The sequence below is a fragment of the Dasypus novemcinctus genome, chromosome 13 (assembly GCF_030445035.2).
Source record: "Dasypus novemcinctus isolate mDasNov1 chromosome 13, mDasNov1.1.hap2, whole genome shotgun sequence".
Taxonomy (NCBI): domain Eukaryota; kingdom Metazoa; phylum Chordata; class Mammalia; order Cingulata; family Dasypodidae; genus Dasypus; species Dasypus novemcinctus.
Window position 1 is genome coordinate 18,846,854 of NC_080685.1, and position 15,248 is coordinate 18,862,101.

Sequence of the window (15,248 nt, forward strand, 5' to 3'; positions counted from 1 at the left end):
TTGACAACACCAAGTTTTGACAAGGATGTGAAGCAACTGGAATCCCTATTCATTGCCTGTGGGAATGCAAAATGGTATGGTCACTTTGGAAAACAGGTTGGCCCTTTATCAATAAGTTAAATATAGACATCATATGACCCAGCAGTTCTGCTTCTAAGCATCAGTCCAAGAGAAGTGAAAACATATGTCCTCACAAAGACTTGTGCTTGAATATTCTTAGCATCCTTATTCATAGTAGCCAAAAATAGGAAACAACCCAATGTCCATCATCTGGTGAATTGATAGATAAAATGTGGTACATCAATATAATGGGATACTATTCAGCAATAAAATGAAATGAACTACTCTTTTATGCAACAACATAGATGAATCTCAGAAATACCACGCTGAGAACTCAGATGCAAAAGAATCCAGACTCAGAAATTACTTACTAAATGAGTCTATATGAAAATCTAAAAAAAGGCAAACTCAAAGGGACAGAAAGAATGTAAGTGGTTGTCTGGACCCCAGGTATAATGGTAAGGATTGATTGAAAAAGAGCATGAGGGAAATTCTGGGGATGATAGTGTATGTATTTATTAGGTAAGCTTCTAAGACAGTACATATATATTTGCCTTTTTTAGCATTTTATTTTGAAATACTTTCAAACTTAGAGTTACAAAACAATATAAACCCCTTACCAAGAACTCCAACATACCCATCCCCCCCATATACCCAAATCTATCAATTTAAACATTTTGTCATATTTGCTGTATTCTGTGTATAATTTATTTTCTGAATACTTGAGTATAGGATATATACATCATGTTCCCTGAACACTTAATATTGCTATGTACATTTCTGAAGAATAAGGATATTTGCTTATGTAACCAACTTAAATGCGGTTATGAAGTTCAAGAAATTTAACATTGCTATAAAGCCTGCAGTCTATATTTCAGTATTTTTCATATGTCTCAATAAAGTCCATTTGAGCCTTTTCTCTTCCCTTGCTAGTTCCCATCCAGGATCATGTATTGTCTTTAATTGTCATTGTTGTCTATGGCCATACCACCCTGAACGCACCCAATCTCATCTAATTGTCATTGTCTCTTCTTTTTTTTTTTTAATTTTGGGGACATATATACAAAATAAATTTTCCCATCTCAACCACTCCAACCATACCATTCAGTCATTCAGTGGGATAAACCACATTCACAATATTGTGGCACCTACATCACTTTCTAGTACTAAAACTTTCCCATCTACCCAGATAGAAACCCTAGACCCATTACGCATTAACTCCCTATTCCACCTGACTCTTGTCCCTTGCGACTTGCACTTCTAATTTGTCTCTGTGAGCTTGCATATTTTCCTATATTATCTTTGTATTACCATGGGGCTTAAATTTAACATCCTAAATCTATAACAGTTTCGTTTGCTTTGAAACCAACTTAACTTCAATAATATACAAAAATTATTTCCTATATTCCTCTGGCCCCCGCCTTTGTGGAGTTCTTCTCACAAATTACGTATTTATACATTGAGTCCAAAACCATTGATTTGTCATTAAAGTTTATGCATTTGCCTTTTAGATCCTATAGAAAGTAGAAAATGGAGTTATAAAGTAGTACTGACATTTGTATTTACCCATGTGGTTACCCTTTATTTCTCCATGTGACTTTGTTTGCTTGTCTATTGTCCTTTCTTTTCAACGTGCAGGACTTTCTGTAGCATCTTGTGTAGGGCTGGTCTAGTGACGAAGTCCCTCAGCTTTTATCTTGGAATGTCTTATTCTCGCCCTCATTTTTCAGATAGTTTTGAAAAATGACACTATTTTCGGTTGGCAGTTTTTTGCTTTCCACACTTTAAATATGTCATCCCACTGCCTTCTTGCCTCCATGGTTGCCCTTGAGAAGTCAACTTTTAATCTCATTGAGGCTTGCTTGTATGTGACATCTTGCTTCTCTCTTGCGGTTTTCAGAATTCTCTCTTTTTATCTTTGATATTTGACAGTTTAATTATGATATATCTCATTGTGTGTCTGGAGTTTGTTGAGCATTTTGGATGTATATATTCATGTCCTTCATTAAATTTTCCTTTATTTGTTTATATTGGTTTAATCCAAGTCAGATGTAGTTTACAAAGGGAAAGGACAAGTACCTTTGTATAGAATATACAGAGGGAGGAAGGTTTCCTCCCTCCAGCTGGCCCCTGCTCCGCCGGCTGCTCTGGGCCCTCGGCATAGCCGCTGTTCTAACCCGGACCCCATGACCCCGCACGGAGCCGCCCGGCCCCAGCCTCCGGCACTCTGGCGCCAGACCGGCGAGGACACAGCATCATACCATGGGGCCCATGTGGGAGGTGGGGTAAACAACACTTTTCCCTGGGAACAGCAGCTCTCATCCCAGGAATGGTTCTCAGTAGAAGGCTGGGTAGCCAGGAGTACCCTCATCTGGTCCCATCTCAGCCCCTGCTTCTGTTTGGTTCCCATTTCCTGAATCCCACCCTCCCGACTCCTTATAAAGAGCCTCATGAGCTAAGACTAAGGAGAGGATCATGTCCCTTGGGGCATGTGCCCCATGTCTGAGAGAAGAAATATACACCACTGAACACCGAGCACATGGGAGAGGGAAGGGACACCAATAGGGGGAGAGAGAGGCAGGCACCCAGGAGGTGGATGGGCCGAGCCCCAAGCCAGCTCTGAAAGAGGCACTGCTTCCAGGTGCTCTTAGAAAAAGAAGGAAATCTTACAACCAAAGGGGGAGAGGATGGGATAGAGGGGAAGGAGTTGCCCCATTTACATACAACATTGTAAACATACACAGTCTATATTATATGTGCTTCAGTCTGGTGTTTGCATATCTGTCTGTCTGTCAGTCTGGGGGCTGGACCTCAGGAGCCCTGTCCCCCTGCTCCCCTGACTCCCACCTCCCTGCCCCACCCTGGAGCCTGGAACAGGTATGGTTCCCATATTTGGTGGGAACCTCCATTTGGCTCCAGAATCCTATGTGTCATGTGTGTGTGTGTGAGAGAGTACGTGCGTGTATGTACAAGGGGAGCCTGTGTGCAAGTATGTACAAGGGGAAAGGGTCACTGTCACAGAGGCTGGGGGCAGGCGGGGCTGCCGAGGCAAGGCCTGCCTGGGGCTAGGTCTCCGGGTGCTGGGATCCTATTGCACTGAGGGCAGAGCGTCTCGGCACCCAGGGCCGGCAGCCAGCACTCCTCGCAGTGCACATGCCAACACTGGATGGATGTGAGGGGCATCGCATACGAGGCCATGCAGGTGAGGCATTTGTACCGGTCCCCACAAGCTAGCTGCCGTTCCGGCTCCCTGCCTTGAGCCTTCACGGCCTCAAAGGTGGTCACCGCCGACTCTTCGGGATTTTCTCGATGTCACTGTTCTTGCAGGTCCTCTGCATGGCCTCCTGCTTGCTGCTCTCACTGTTGCTGGTGGATGGCATCTCCTCACTGACCTGTTTAGAAAACTCAGGTGTGATAGGTGTGCCGGGAGGGCCACCATTTAGGACTGCACACCAGAGTGCCCCTCTCTCCTTGGCATCACCAGGCTCCTCCGCGCCTGTGCAGGGAATGACATCTGACTCTGTGTACTGTGGCTTCCCATACTCCGGAGTGTCATCCCCATTCACATCCAAGTCAGCGTCATTGTCGGGCTTCTCTTTGCCGCTGCTGCCCATGACGAAGCCAGAGCCTCTGGAGCCACCTTGCAGAAGAGTGGTGGCCGGTACCCGCCTCTGCGCGCACCACTCGTGCTCCTCAGGGAGGTTGCTGTTCTCATCTCAGTGTCCAGGGCGTCATCTTCAGTCACGCAGGCCTTCCCCCTTAGAAGGCAGTGCTGCACATGCCTGCTCTCCTCCTGCTCTGATCCTGCCGCGGGGCGGTTGCACAGGGGACATCCCTGCCCTTTGCCTTGCTTCCTCTTCCTTTTCCCAGTCCCAGCGTTCTGGCTCACGCTCTCAGGAAGGTTTCCTCGCTCCAGCCGGCCCCCCTGCTCCGCCGGCTGCCCCGGGCCCTCGGCATAGCCGCCGGGGCTGCTCTAACCGGACCCGGTGACCCCGCGCGCAGCCGCCCCGGCCCCGGCCTTCGGGCCTTCGGCGCTCTGGCGCCGGACCAGCGAAGGCGGCGCTGCGGCGGATTCCTCCCGGCTGCCCGGCGGCGGCGCCAGCGGCGCCCTCAGCTCCCAGCAGTGGCAGCTCTTTTGGTCCTGATCACTCTTTCCTTCAATTTGGGCAATTTTCAGCTATTATTTATTTGGATATTCTCTCCACTTCTCCTGGGATTTCTACAATGCATATATTGGTACACTTGATGATGTCCCACAGGTTCCTTAGACACAGTTCATGTTTATTTCTTCTTTCTGCGCAGACTGAAAGATTTCAATTGTCTTATTTTCAGGTTCTCTGGTTCGTTCTTCTGCCAGCTTCAATCTGCTGTTGAATCCCTCTAGGGAATTTAATATGTTACTGTGTTCTTCAGCTCTGTTGAATTCCTTTTCATAATTTCCATCTCTATATTGATATTCTCTTTGTGTTCATCTCTTTTTTCTTTATTTCCTTTAGTTCTTTTTCCATATTATCCTTTATCTCTTTGAGTATATTTAGGATGACTTTTTTGCATCTTTGTCTGGTATGTTCCAGGTCCGATCCTCCTCATTGGTAGGGCTTCTCATGCTTTAAAACTTCTCCTTTTCCTGGGCCATCATTTCTTTATTTGTATGTTTTGAAACCTGGATATTTTGATAATTTAATGGATTATTGCCAGTATTCAGAGTCTGAGGCATCTCTGTTCCGTAAGCTTGTTTTCAGCTAGTGTTTTGATAGAGTTTTTCTTGAATGTCAGGAGCTAACATAAAAAAAAGGAAAGAAAGAAAGAAAAGCACAAAAGAAAGAAAAAAGAAAACTTTACCAGCTTTTGCAGATTGGTCTGTGCAAGTGCTGTCCTTCAGGGATTATCCAATCAGTGAATTTGGACTTTTGGACTGAATGACTTCCCTGATTCTCTTTCTGCACATGCCCCAAGTCTTGGGCATGCACATGTGACCCTAGTTATTCCCCCCCCCCCCCCCCCCCCCCCCCCCGTTTATAGAGTTCGGAGTGTCCTTTCTTTCCTAGGAAACATTTTCCTCAAGGTGCAGGGCATGGAATCTGTGTCCTACAGTTAGCAATTCCTTGCCCCAGGCAGTACAACACAACTGCTTTCCCTTTGGGTTCTGAAGGCGAGCTGCGGAGCTGCGGTCTCCACACAGGCAAGTTCCTCAGGCCTCTACCGGACAGATTGGGCCATTCCACATGCTGCCAGTGGGTTCATGAGGGTTACTCTGCCCCTCTGAAACCAAGGCCAGAGACACACTGGGAGAGCAGATCTGTGCTAACTGGTGAGGGATAGGCAAAAAGCCAGCCAGCGCTCGCCCTGTTGTTGCTGCAGTCCTTTAACGGTTCTGGAGCGGTAAGAAAGCTGCTTCTGCCTTTTCTTGCTGGTTGTTCAATGCTTCTGTGAGGGGACAGAGCCATGAAGCATCTCAGTCAACCATCTTGACTGGGGCTCTCCCTTATTGGTTTAAAAAATGTATTTATGTCAATGTTACAAGTTACTCAATAAACAAGATGATAACTATAATAACAATAAGTCTGCTTTGGTCAGTGGTTACACACCCCTGCCCCCCTTACCATTTCTGTGCATTCCTCACTCTTGAGGGGTTTTTGCTTTTTTGTTGTTGTTGTTAGCTCCTGGCTGACTGCTTCAGGCTGAGAAAATGAGCATAGATATTATGGGACAGAGGAATGGAACTGTTTTACGTCCTTTATTTTTTAAGTTTGCATAACATTCACTTGTGTGAGTAGTTTACCATGAATTATTTAACTAGTTTCTTGTGGCAGAAGTTTGGGTTATTTCTAATTTTTGGCTATTACAAATAATTCTTCATTAGATATTCTTGAAGATACAGCCTTGTGCACTTTAACAAGTGTTTTTGTGAGAAAAATTTCTAGGAATAGAATTGCTGTTCTAAAGAAGTTTTTATATACCTATATTGCCAATAGTTCTTAAATACTTATTGTGTACCAAGTACTATTTTTTTTTTTATTTCTAAAATTTAAATTTTAAAAGGAGGGAAAAACTCACATGTGAAAACATTGTGTTAAATCTGCTACTAATAATGCAGATTTTTAAATGAAAGCAATCACATAACACATTTAAAAACAGCTTTTTAGCTGCACATTATTTGTTACTATATATCCCACAGTGGCTGGTACATAGAAAAATATTTTACTACAATATGTGTATTTAACTATATTAAAAAAAAAAAAGATGAAGTTTCAGTTTTCTGGCTGCCAAAACAAATAACATGGAATGAGTTAGCCAAGCACTATTATAAATGATATTTCTTATTTAGTTTCCACAACAACCATATGAGGTTTAGGTACTATTACATTCCTTATTTTACATTTGAAGAAACTGAGACAGAGATTAAGAAATTTTGTCCTAAATCCCACAGTTAGGAAGTTACAGACTATGACACAAACCATATAGTGTGATTCCAGAGCATGACCTCTTAGGTAAGACTTGTATGTTTTTATTCATGTTTGAGTCAGTGTTTATTTTTTTTTTCGGTCCTCCTACCTGATCTTACTGTGTGTATATAAGAACTGTGTTTTTTTTTCCATTAAAAAAACTTATTGAAGTGTATCATTCACACATGAACATGCATTAACAATAAGTATATAGTAAGAGTTGAGAACTTACAAAACAAACAGGCATAACATCACACAGGGCTCCCACACATCACTGCACCACAAATGCCTTGCATTGTTGTGAAGTATTTGAAACAAATTATGAAAGAACATCGTCAAAGTATTGTTACTAATTATAGTCCATGTCTTACTTACATTTGGTGTATTTTCCCCCAACTCACCTTATTAATCATCCAAAGGGGTGCTGAGCAAAGTGCCAGAAATCTGTTAGGTTTTATAAAGGGTATTTATTTGGGGTAGAAGCTTACAGTTACCAGGCCACAAGTAATTTCCATCACCAAAGTCTGCTGCCATGTATTGGAGCAGGTTGGCTGCCAAGGTCTGTAAGTGTTCAGGTTTCCTTTTCCTCTCAAGGCTCCATGGTCCCAGCTTTTTCTGATATCACTGTAGGCTGGGATAGTCTCATCCCTCTCCTGGGGCTCGTTTATCTCAGGGCTTGGGTGCACGGCTCTCTCCGCAAGGCCAGCTGTAAACTATCAGACGAATGGCTCCTCTCTCCCCCCGGGGCCTCTGCCATATCTGATGGAGCCTTCTCTCCTTCCTCAAATATCTGCTTCTCTGTGTGTTTAGTTCTGGGGGCTCCAGCATTAAAAAATCCAACTTTCTTTTCTGCCATTTCATTTTCTCTATGAGTCCCCACCAGTGCAATGTCCGACTAACCTAACCCAGTCAAACCCTTAATCATTATTTAATCAAATAAAAATGAAACCTCTGAATCTAATCCAATCTGTTATGCCCAGAGGAACAGACCAGTTCACAAACATAATCCAGTATCTATTTTTGGAATTCATAAACAATATCAAATGTTACACCACCCTATTTTTTTTTTCATAAACTATAATTTATCTAAAGTGTACAGTCTGGCATTTGGTATAATCACCAAGTTGTACATTCATCACTTCAGTCAGTATTAGAGCATTTCCATTACTCAAAAAAACCCCACAGAAAACCAGTACCATACCCATATGTTAGTGCTACTAACTAAAAATCCTATGATATGCTTTCACCATTTCTATTCAGTACCAAATATTTACAAACAACTTTTTACCAATTCTGCACAGAATAACCCTCAGCTTTCCATTCTCAAACCACATTCTATTCTGTGGTCTTATATTCTAGCTATTAACTCCCTGAGTTTGCTCATTATATTTAGTTCATAATAGTGAAATCACATAGTATTTGTCCTTTTGTGTCTGGCTTGCCTCACTCAACTTAATGTCCTCCAGGTTCATCCACATTGTCATATGCTTCACTACTCATTTCTTCTCTCAGCTGGATAATTTTCCATCATGTATGTATACCACTGTTTATTCATTTGTCAGTTGATGGACACCTGGCTTGTTTCCATCTTTTGGCAGTTGTGAATAATGTCACTATGAACGTCGGTGTGCAAATGTCTGTGTCACTGCTCGGTTCTTTTGGGTATATACCTAGTGGTGGTATTGCTGGGTCACATGGTAAATTTATATATAACTTCCTTAGGAACCATCAAACAGACTTCTACAGTGGCAGTACCATTCTATATTCCCACCAACAATGAGTAAGCATTCCTATCTCTCCACATCCTCTCCAGCACTTGTAGTTTTCTGTCTTTTTAATAGTGGCCATTCTAATAAGTATACAGTGATATCTCATTGTAGCTTTGTTTTGCATTTCCCTAATTGCTAGTGATGCTGAACATTTTTTCATGTGTTTTTTCACCATTTATATTTCTTCTTTAGAAAAATCTCTATTCAGGTCTTTTGCCCATTTTTAAAACTGGGTCATTTGTCTTTTTATTACTGAGTTGTAGGATGTCTTTATATATATCATGGTTATTAGACCCAGGTCAGATGTGTGATTTCAAAATATTTTCTCATTGAATAGTCTTCCTTTTTAACCCTCTTCATAAAGTCCTTTCAGGTGCAGAAGTGTTTAACTTTGGGGAGGTCCCATTTATCTGTTTTTTCCTTCGTTACTCATGCTTTAGGTGTAAGGTTTAAGAGACCCCTACCAACTACAATGTCTTATAGACATTTCCCTACATTATCCTCTAGGAGTTTTATGGCCCTGGCTTTTATATTTAGGTCTTTGATCCATTTTGAGTTAGTTCTTGTATAGGGAGTGAGATCGGAGCCTCTTTTTTTGGTTATGGATATCTGGTTCTCCTAGCGCAATTTTTTGGAGAGACTATTCTGTCCCAGAAAAGGTTTATCAAAAATCAGTTCACCATAGAGGTGAGGGTCTATTTCCGAGCTCTCAATTCAATTCTACTGATAAATATGTCTGTCTTTATGCCAGTACCATGCTGTTTCAGCCACTCTAGCTTTATAATACAGTTCATGGTCAGGAAGTGTGAGTCCTCTGATTCTGCTCTTCTTTTTCAGGATGTTTTTTGGCTATTTGGGACTGCTTTCCCTTCCAAATAAATTTGGTATTTGACTTTTCTAATTCTGTAAAGTAAGCTGTTAGAATTCATTGGTATTGCATTCACTCTATAGATCAATTTGGGTAGAATTGACATCTTCACTGTGCTTAGTCTTCCAATCTGGAGGTGTTTCTTAATTTTTGAAAGTTGGTGACAAGTCATATATTTATCAAATGAGTATATCTCTTTCCTTACTGAAATAATTTCAGAAATGAACCATAAGAATCCTTAATTTCAACATTGACAAAATAACACTCAAGAAAAAAACATTCACTTAAAGGAAAATTCTTCTTTGAATAATAGTCTTTTTTTTTTTTTCTTTTTAAGATTTATTTTATTTATTTCTCTCCCCTTTCCCCCGTTGTCTGCTCTTTGTTCCATTTGCTGTATCTTCTGTGTCCACTTGCATTCTGGGCGGCACTGGGAAACTGCGTCTCTTTTTTTTTTTTTTCCCCCAGTATCTTCCCCTCCCACCCCAGTTGTCTGTTCTGTGTGTCTGTTTGCTGCCTCTTCTTTGTCCACTTCTGCTGTTGTCAGCAGCATGGGAATCTGTGTTTCTTTTTGTTGCGTCATCTTGTTGTGTCAGCTCTCTGTGTGTGCGGCGCCATTCTTAGGCAGGCTGCACTTTCTCTCCCGCTGGGCAGCTCTCCTTATGGGGTGCACTCCTTGTGCGTGGGCCTCCCCCATGTGGGGACACCCATGCATGGCACGGCACTCCTTGCATGCATCAGAACTGTGCATGGGCCAGTTCCACACGGGTCAAGGAGGCCCAGGGTTTGAACTGCGGACCTCCCATGTGGTAGACGGACACCCTAACCACTGGGCCAAGTCCGCCGCCCTGCGTCTCTTTTTTTGTTGCGTCATCTTGCCTGCATCAGCTCTGCATGTGTGCCACTCCACTCCTGGGCAGGCTGCGCTTTTTTCAAACGGGGTAGCTCTCCTTGCAGGGCGCATCCCCTACACGGGGGCGCCCCTGTGTGGCATGGCACTCCTTGCACACAGCAGCACTGCACATGGGCCAGTTTACCACGTGGGTCAGGAGGCCGTGGGGATCGAACCCTGGACCCTCCATATGGTAGACAGATACTCTTATCAGTTGAGCCACATCTGCTTCCCTGCATAGTACAGTCTTTGAGCTGGTTAGTTTTTCCACTTAAATCCTAAAATATTGTTGGGCAAATAGTAAAGTTTATATTAATTTGTAACAGTTTTTCAGATAACTCAGGCTGTGTGTATGCAGAAGTTTTCAACGTAGTTCTTTTATCTGTGTAAGCTTTGCATCAGAATCATGTTCATGTCAGGGTCTCCTCGAGACCATCCAAATTAGAGAATCTGAACCAATGTGAAGGCCAGACAGCCTTAGCTGAATTAGAATCACTTTACAGGTGATTCTAGTTTATGTTTGAGACTGAGGAAACTAATTCAGGGCATACTCTACATATAAGGCATATAAATAATGGCGCATTTGATATCTCACATACCCAAAGAATGTTTATTGAATAACTCTTGAGAATGCCTCCCACAACCAGTAGTTTGTAAAAAAAAAAAAAATTTTTTTTTGTTAGCCAAAACAACTCGTTTACATTCTCTTGAATGTATTAATTCCCGTAAGTTAATATTCCTTGGCCTTTTCCCCTAAGCCTTCTTAAAGTAGGTGGTATCTGCTTTTACTTGATAATCACTTATTCATTCTTTAACTCCGTTGTAATATGATATGTCTCCAAGTGCTATTTGGAAACTGATCTTTTAAAGGTTATTATTCCTCTGTTTATAAGAGAATCTGTCCTTTTCTTTCCCCCAGGCTTTTTTTCTCTTTAACCACCTTTTAACCTGGACATGGAGGTGGTATAGTATGGTAGATGGATTAGAAGTGTAGGATTTGGAATCAGGCTCCCTGAATTTGAAACTCAGCTCTTCCATTTGCTAGTTATTTGATCCTAACAAGTTATCTGCCTCATTTATATATTTATTTCTTGGGATAACAAGAGTATATATGTCAGGAAGTGGATGTGGCTCAAGCAATTGGGCTCCCGTCTACCAAAGAGGAGGTCCAGGGTTCGATACCCTGGGCCTCCTGGTGAAGGCAAGCTGGCCTGTGTGGAGTGCTGGCCTGCACAGAGTGCTGGCCCGTGCACGAGTGTGCCATGTGCAGAAGTGCTGGCCCGCGCAGAGAGCTGACACAGCAAGATGACACAACAAAGAGAGACACAGAAGAGAGACAATATGAGATGCAGCAGGCCAGGGAGCTGAAGGGGCACAAGAGAATGATTGCCTCTTTCCCACTCCAGAAGATTCCCAGGATCGGTTCCCAGAGCTGCCCAGTGAAAATACAAGCAGACGCAGAAGAACACACAGCGATTGGACACAGAGAGCAGACAATGGAGGGAGGGGGGAGAAATAAATAAAATAAATCTTAAAAAAAAAGAAAAAAAAAGTACATATGTCATGGTTGTTGAGAGGATTAAATGAACTAATTAACTTAAAGCACTGTACCTAGAATATAATAAGCAGTCAAAATTTTATCACCTATTATTTACACACACACACTTCCTTTTAAAATTGCCTACCATTGGCTTTCATGATATTGTATTGCCCTGCCCTGGCTTTCTATAATCTCCTGAACCCTTCCTTTATGAACTTAGCTATTTCCTTCTGGTTTTAGTGTTAGCATTTGTGGCAGTTTGGTATTATTTATGAACTCCAAAAGTAGATACTGGATTGTGTTTGTAAACTGGTCTGTTCCTCTGAGTGTATTAGATTATATTCAGAGGTTTCACTTTTACTTGATTAAATAATGATTAAGGCTCTGATTGGACCATGTCAGTAGGAGAAAATGATATGGCAGAGGAGTTAGTAGGAGTTTTGAGCTGGAGCCCCGGGAAGAAAATACACAGAAGAACACAGAGGGATAGAGATGACTCCATGGACATGGCAGAGGCCCTGGGAAGAGAGAAAACCTGATAGTCTGCAGCTGACCTTTTGGAGAAAACTGAGCAGCTGAGCCTGGAAAGAGACGAGCCCCAGGAGAGAGACGAGACTTACCCCAGCCTACAGCTGCGATTAGAAGAAGCTGGGATCAAGGAGGAGCCTTAAGAGAAAGCAGCAGCCTGAACCCTTGCAGATGTTGGCAGCCATTTTACTCCCACACGTGGCAACAGACATTGCTGAGGGAAGTAACTTAAGCTTTTTGGCTGATAACTGTAAGCTTCTACCCCAAATAAATACCCTTTTATAAAAGTCAGCAGATTTCCGGTATTTTGCCTCAGCACCTCTTTGGCTGACTAATATCTTTATGTGTAATGTAGAGAGAAAACATTAACTTTGCATCGAGTAGATGTGGGTTTGAATTCTAACACTGCTACACATTAGCTGTATGACCTTGGAATTCACCTGGAATCCTTTCCAAGCTCAGATTTATTACCTGTAACATAGGAATAATTCCTTTATTGCAAGATTATTGGGAAGAGTAGAGGTGACACAAAGTGCCTAGATAAGGTCTGATATACTATAGTGGCTAAAGAAATGGTATCTGCTGCTCCTGCTGTCGTTTGTAGCTTTTGAGCTCATCTACTTCAATATCTGCAGGTACCATCACTGAATTATTGTCTTAACTTTGTTCTCTAGTTGCATTTCTTTCTTGTACTCTTAAGGTGTATTTTAAACTGCCGTTAGATGTTGTCTGTGTGTCTTGTTGGCATTTTAGAATTTTCATATCTGATATCAAACTGATAATCCCCTGTGAAGCCTGTTCTTTATCATGTGCTCCCTGTTTTTACTCATGTTCTTGAGTCCTTTCAGTCATGGTACCGTTAGTGTTGAATCAGTTCATTCACAGTATTGTCTCAGTGTGTCTCTGGTTTCTTTGCATTCTCAGGTGTATCAAGGCTCAGTCGTTTTTGGCTCTCAGTTCTCACTATGGCAGTTTAGATCCTCATTACCATTTTGTGTGTTTTTCCCCAGGAGCTATGAATGTCATCTTTCTACCTTGAGAATCCCTGGCCCTCCCTATTACATCCTTTAGATCCATCTTTCTTTGATCAGGTTCATCCTCCTAAAGTGGGGGTCAGCGGATTTTTTACAAAAAAGGCCAAATAGTAAATATTTTAGGCATTGCAGACCATAATGTCTCTATTGCAACTGTTCAACTCTGCTGTTTCATTGTGAAAGACGCATTGGACAATATGTGGATGAATGAGTGTGGCTGTTTTCCAGTAAAAATTTTTTTTACACCAGCAGGTGGTAGCTCTCTCTTTGCTCACAGGAGCCCGAATCCACATCTTGGGTGTATACTTCTTTTCTCATTTCTCAGTAAACTCTTAAAAAAAAAAAAAGCAGTAGGCCAGATTTGGCCCACAGGTCCCTCACCAAAGTCTTTTGCTCCGTGTTGGAGCAAGATGGTTGTCAATGTCTGCGAGGGTTCAGGCTTCCTGTTCCTCTCTTCCTGGGGCTTGCTTTTCTCAGGGTCAGGGTTCCTCTCGTCCCAGGTTTGCTTCTCTCCAGACTCAGGGTTCCTCTCTTTCCAGGGCTTGCTTCTCTTTCCTCACAACCAGGCTCCTCTGTGTGTTCACTTCTCAGGGCTGCCTTCTCTGTGGTGCAGATTCTCTTGGAGTCCCCATGCACTAGGGGGGCGGGGATGCAGTGCCCTATTTTCGTGGCCCAATAAAGCCTTAATCATCATTCAATCAAGTAAAAGTAAAACCTCTAAATCCAATACACTCTAATATGCCCAGAGGAAAAGACCAGTTTACAAACATAATCCAATATTTCTTTTTAAAATTCATCAATAATATCAAACTGCTACAAGTGTTAATGAGTATGTGGAGAAATGGGAACCCTTGCATATTGCTGGTAGCAATGTAAAATGGTGCAGGTGCTGTGGAAAACAGTTTGGGCAGTTACTCAAAAATTAAAACCAACAGAATTACCATATAACGTGGCAATACCTGAAAGAATTGAAAGCAGGGACTCAAACAGATACATGTAAACCAATGCTCATTGCAACATTATTCAAAATACTCAATGTGTGTAAACAATCCAAGTGTTCATCAACAGTTGAATAGATACACAAAATGTGGTATATCTATATAATGGAATATTATGCATCCATAAAAAGAATTGAAGTTCTGGTAAATGTTACAACATGGATGAACCTTGAAGACATGCTAAAGTAAAAAAGAAAAAGATGAGTCCACTTATATCAGATGTCTAGAAAAAGTAAAGCCACAGAGACAGACAGTAGATTAAAGGTTACCAGAATCTGTGGGGTAAAGGAAAATAGGGAGTTATTGCTTAACAGTACAGAGTTTATGTTTGGGATGATGAAAAAGTTTTGGTAGTGAATGTGAATGTTATGAATACCAGTGTGCTTCTAGAGTGTAATTAATACACTTAAAAGTGGTTAAAATGGTAAATTTCTCTTAATATATCTCCCCACAATAAAATGTAAGAATAATTGTTAAATTGGCAACTTTTTATGTTATCTATCAAATTTAAATAACAGACACACACAAAATAGGTTGCTAGCCAGATTTTGCCTGTGACTTATAGTTTATCAAGCCCTGCTGGCAGCTACAGGATATTTGAAATCCCAAATTAAACAGGCTTCCTTCAGTGTCAGTTTTACTTAAAGCTATCTGTGGAAAAAGTTAAGTAGTTTAACTGGTAAGTGATTAAAAACATCCTTTTAATAACACAAGGGACAACCTGTGGAATAGAATGTAAAATTGAAATTATTTAAAATAAAACTGAGCCTTACGAGAAATGTCATGTTTGTAGTGAACAACTTAGATATGTGTCTGCAGACTCTACTGCCCCTTGTTGAAAAATTTTGAGAACCACTTCTAGGCATTGGGTGCCATTGAAGGATTTAGAGCAAGACGATGACATCAGGTTATAATTTGGAAGCTAATTTGGTAGAGTGTGGAGAATGGTATGGAACAGTGCACAGCCATTCTGGTGACAGGGAGAGGAGTTCCTGTTACAGGAATCCAAGCAAAAGATAAGAACCTTCTTTTAGATAGGGTGATAGGACTGGAGAGATTGAGACAGATTGGAGAGATAAAAAGGATGTTTGATTTGATTGATTGTATAGGGCA

At 41.7% G+C, this 15,248-nt stretch overlaps 1 protein-coding gene and 1 pseudogene across 2 annotated transcripts in view; one reads left to right on the forward strand and one right to left on the reverse strand.

The window, feature by feature from the left end:
• The window catches only part of EGLN1 (egl-9 family hypoxia inducible factor 1), a 91,134-nt gene that overhangs the window by 18,978 nt on the left and 56,908 nt on the right, over nt 1–15,248 (forward strand). The window lies entirely within an intron of this gene.
• Nucleotides 3,076–4,019, reverse strand: LOC139436329 (E3 ubiquitin-protein ligase RNF220 pseudogene; annotated as a pseudogene).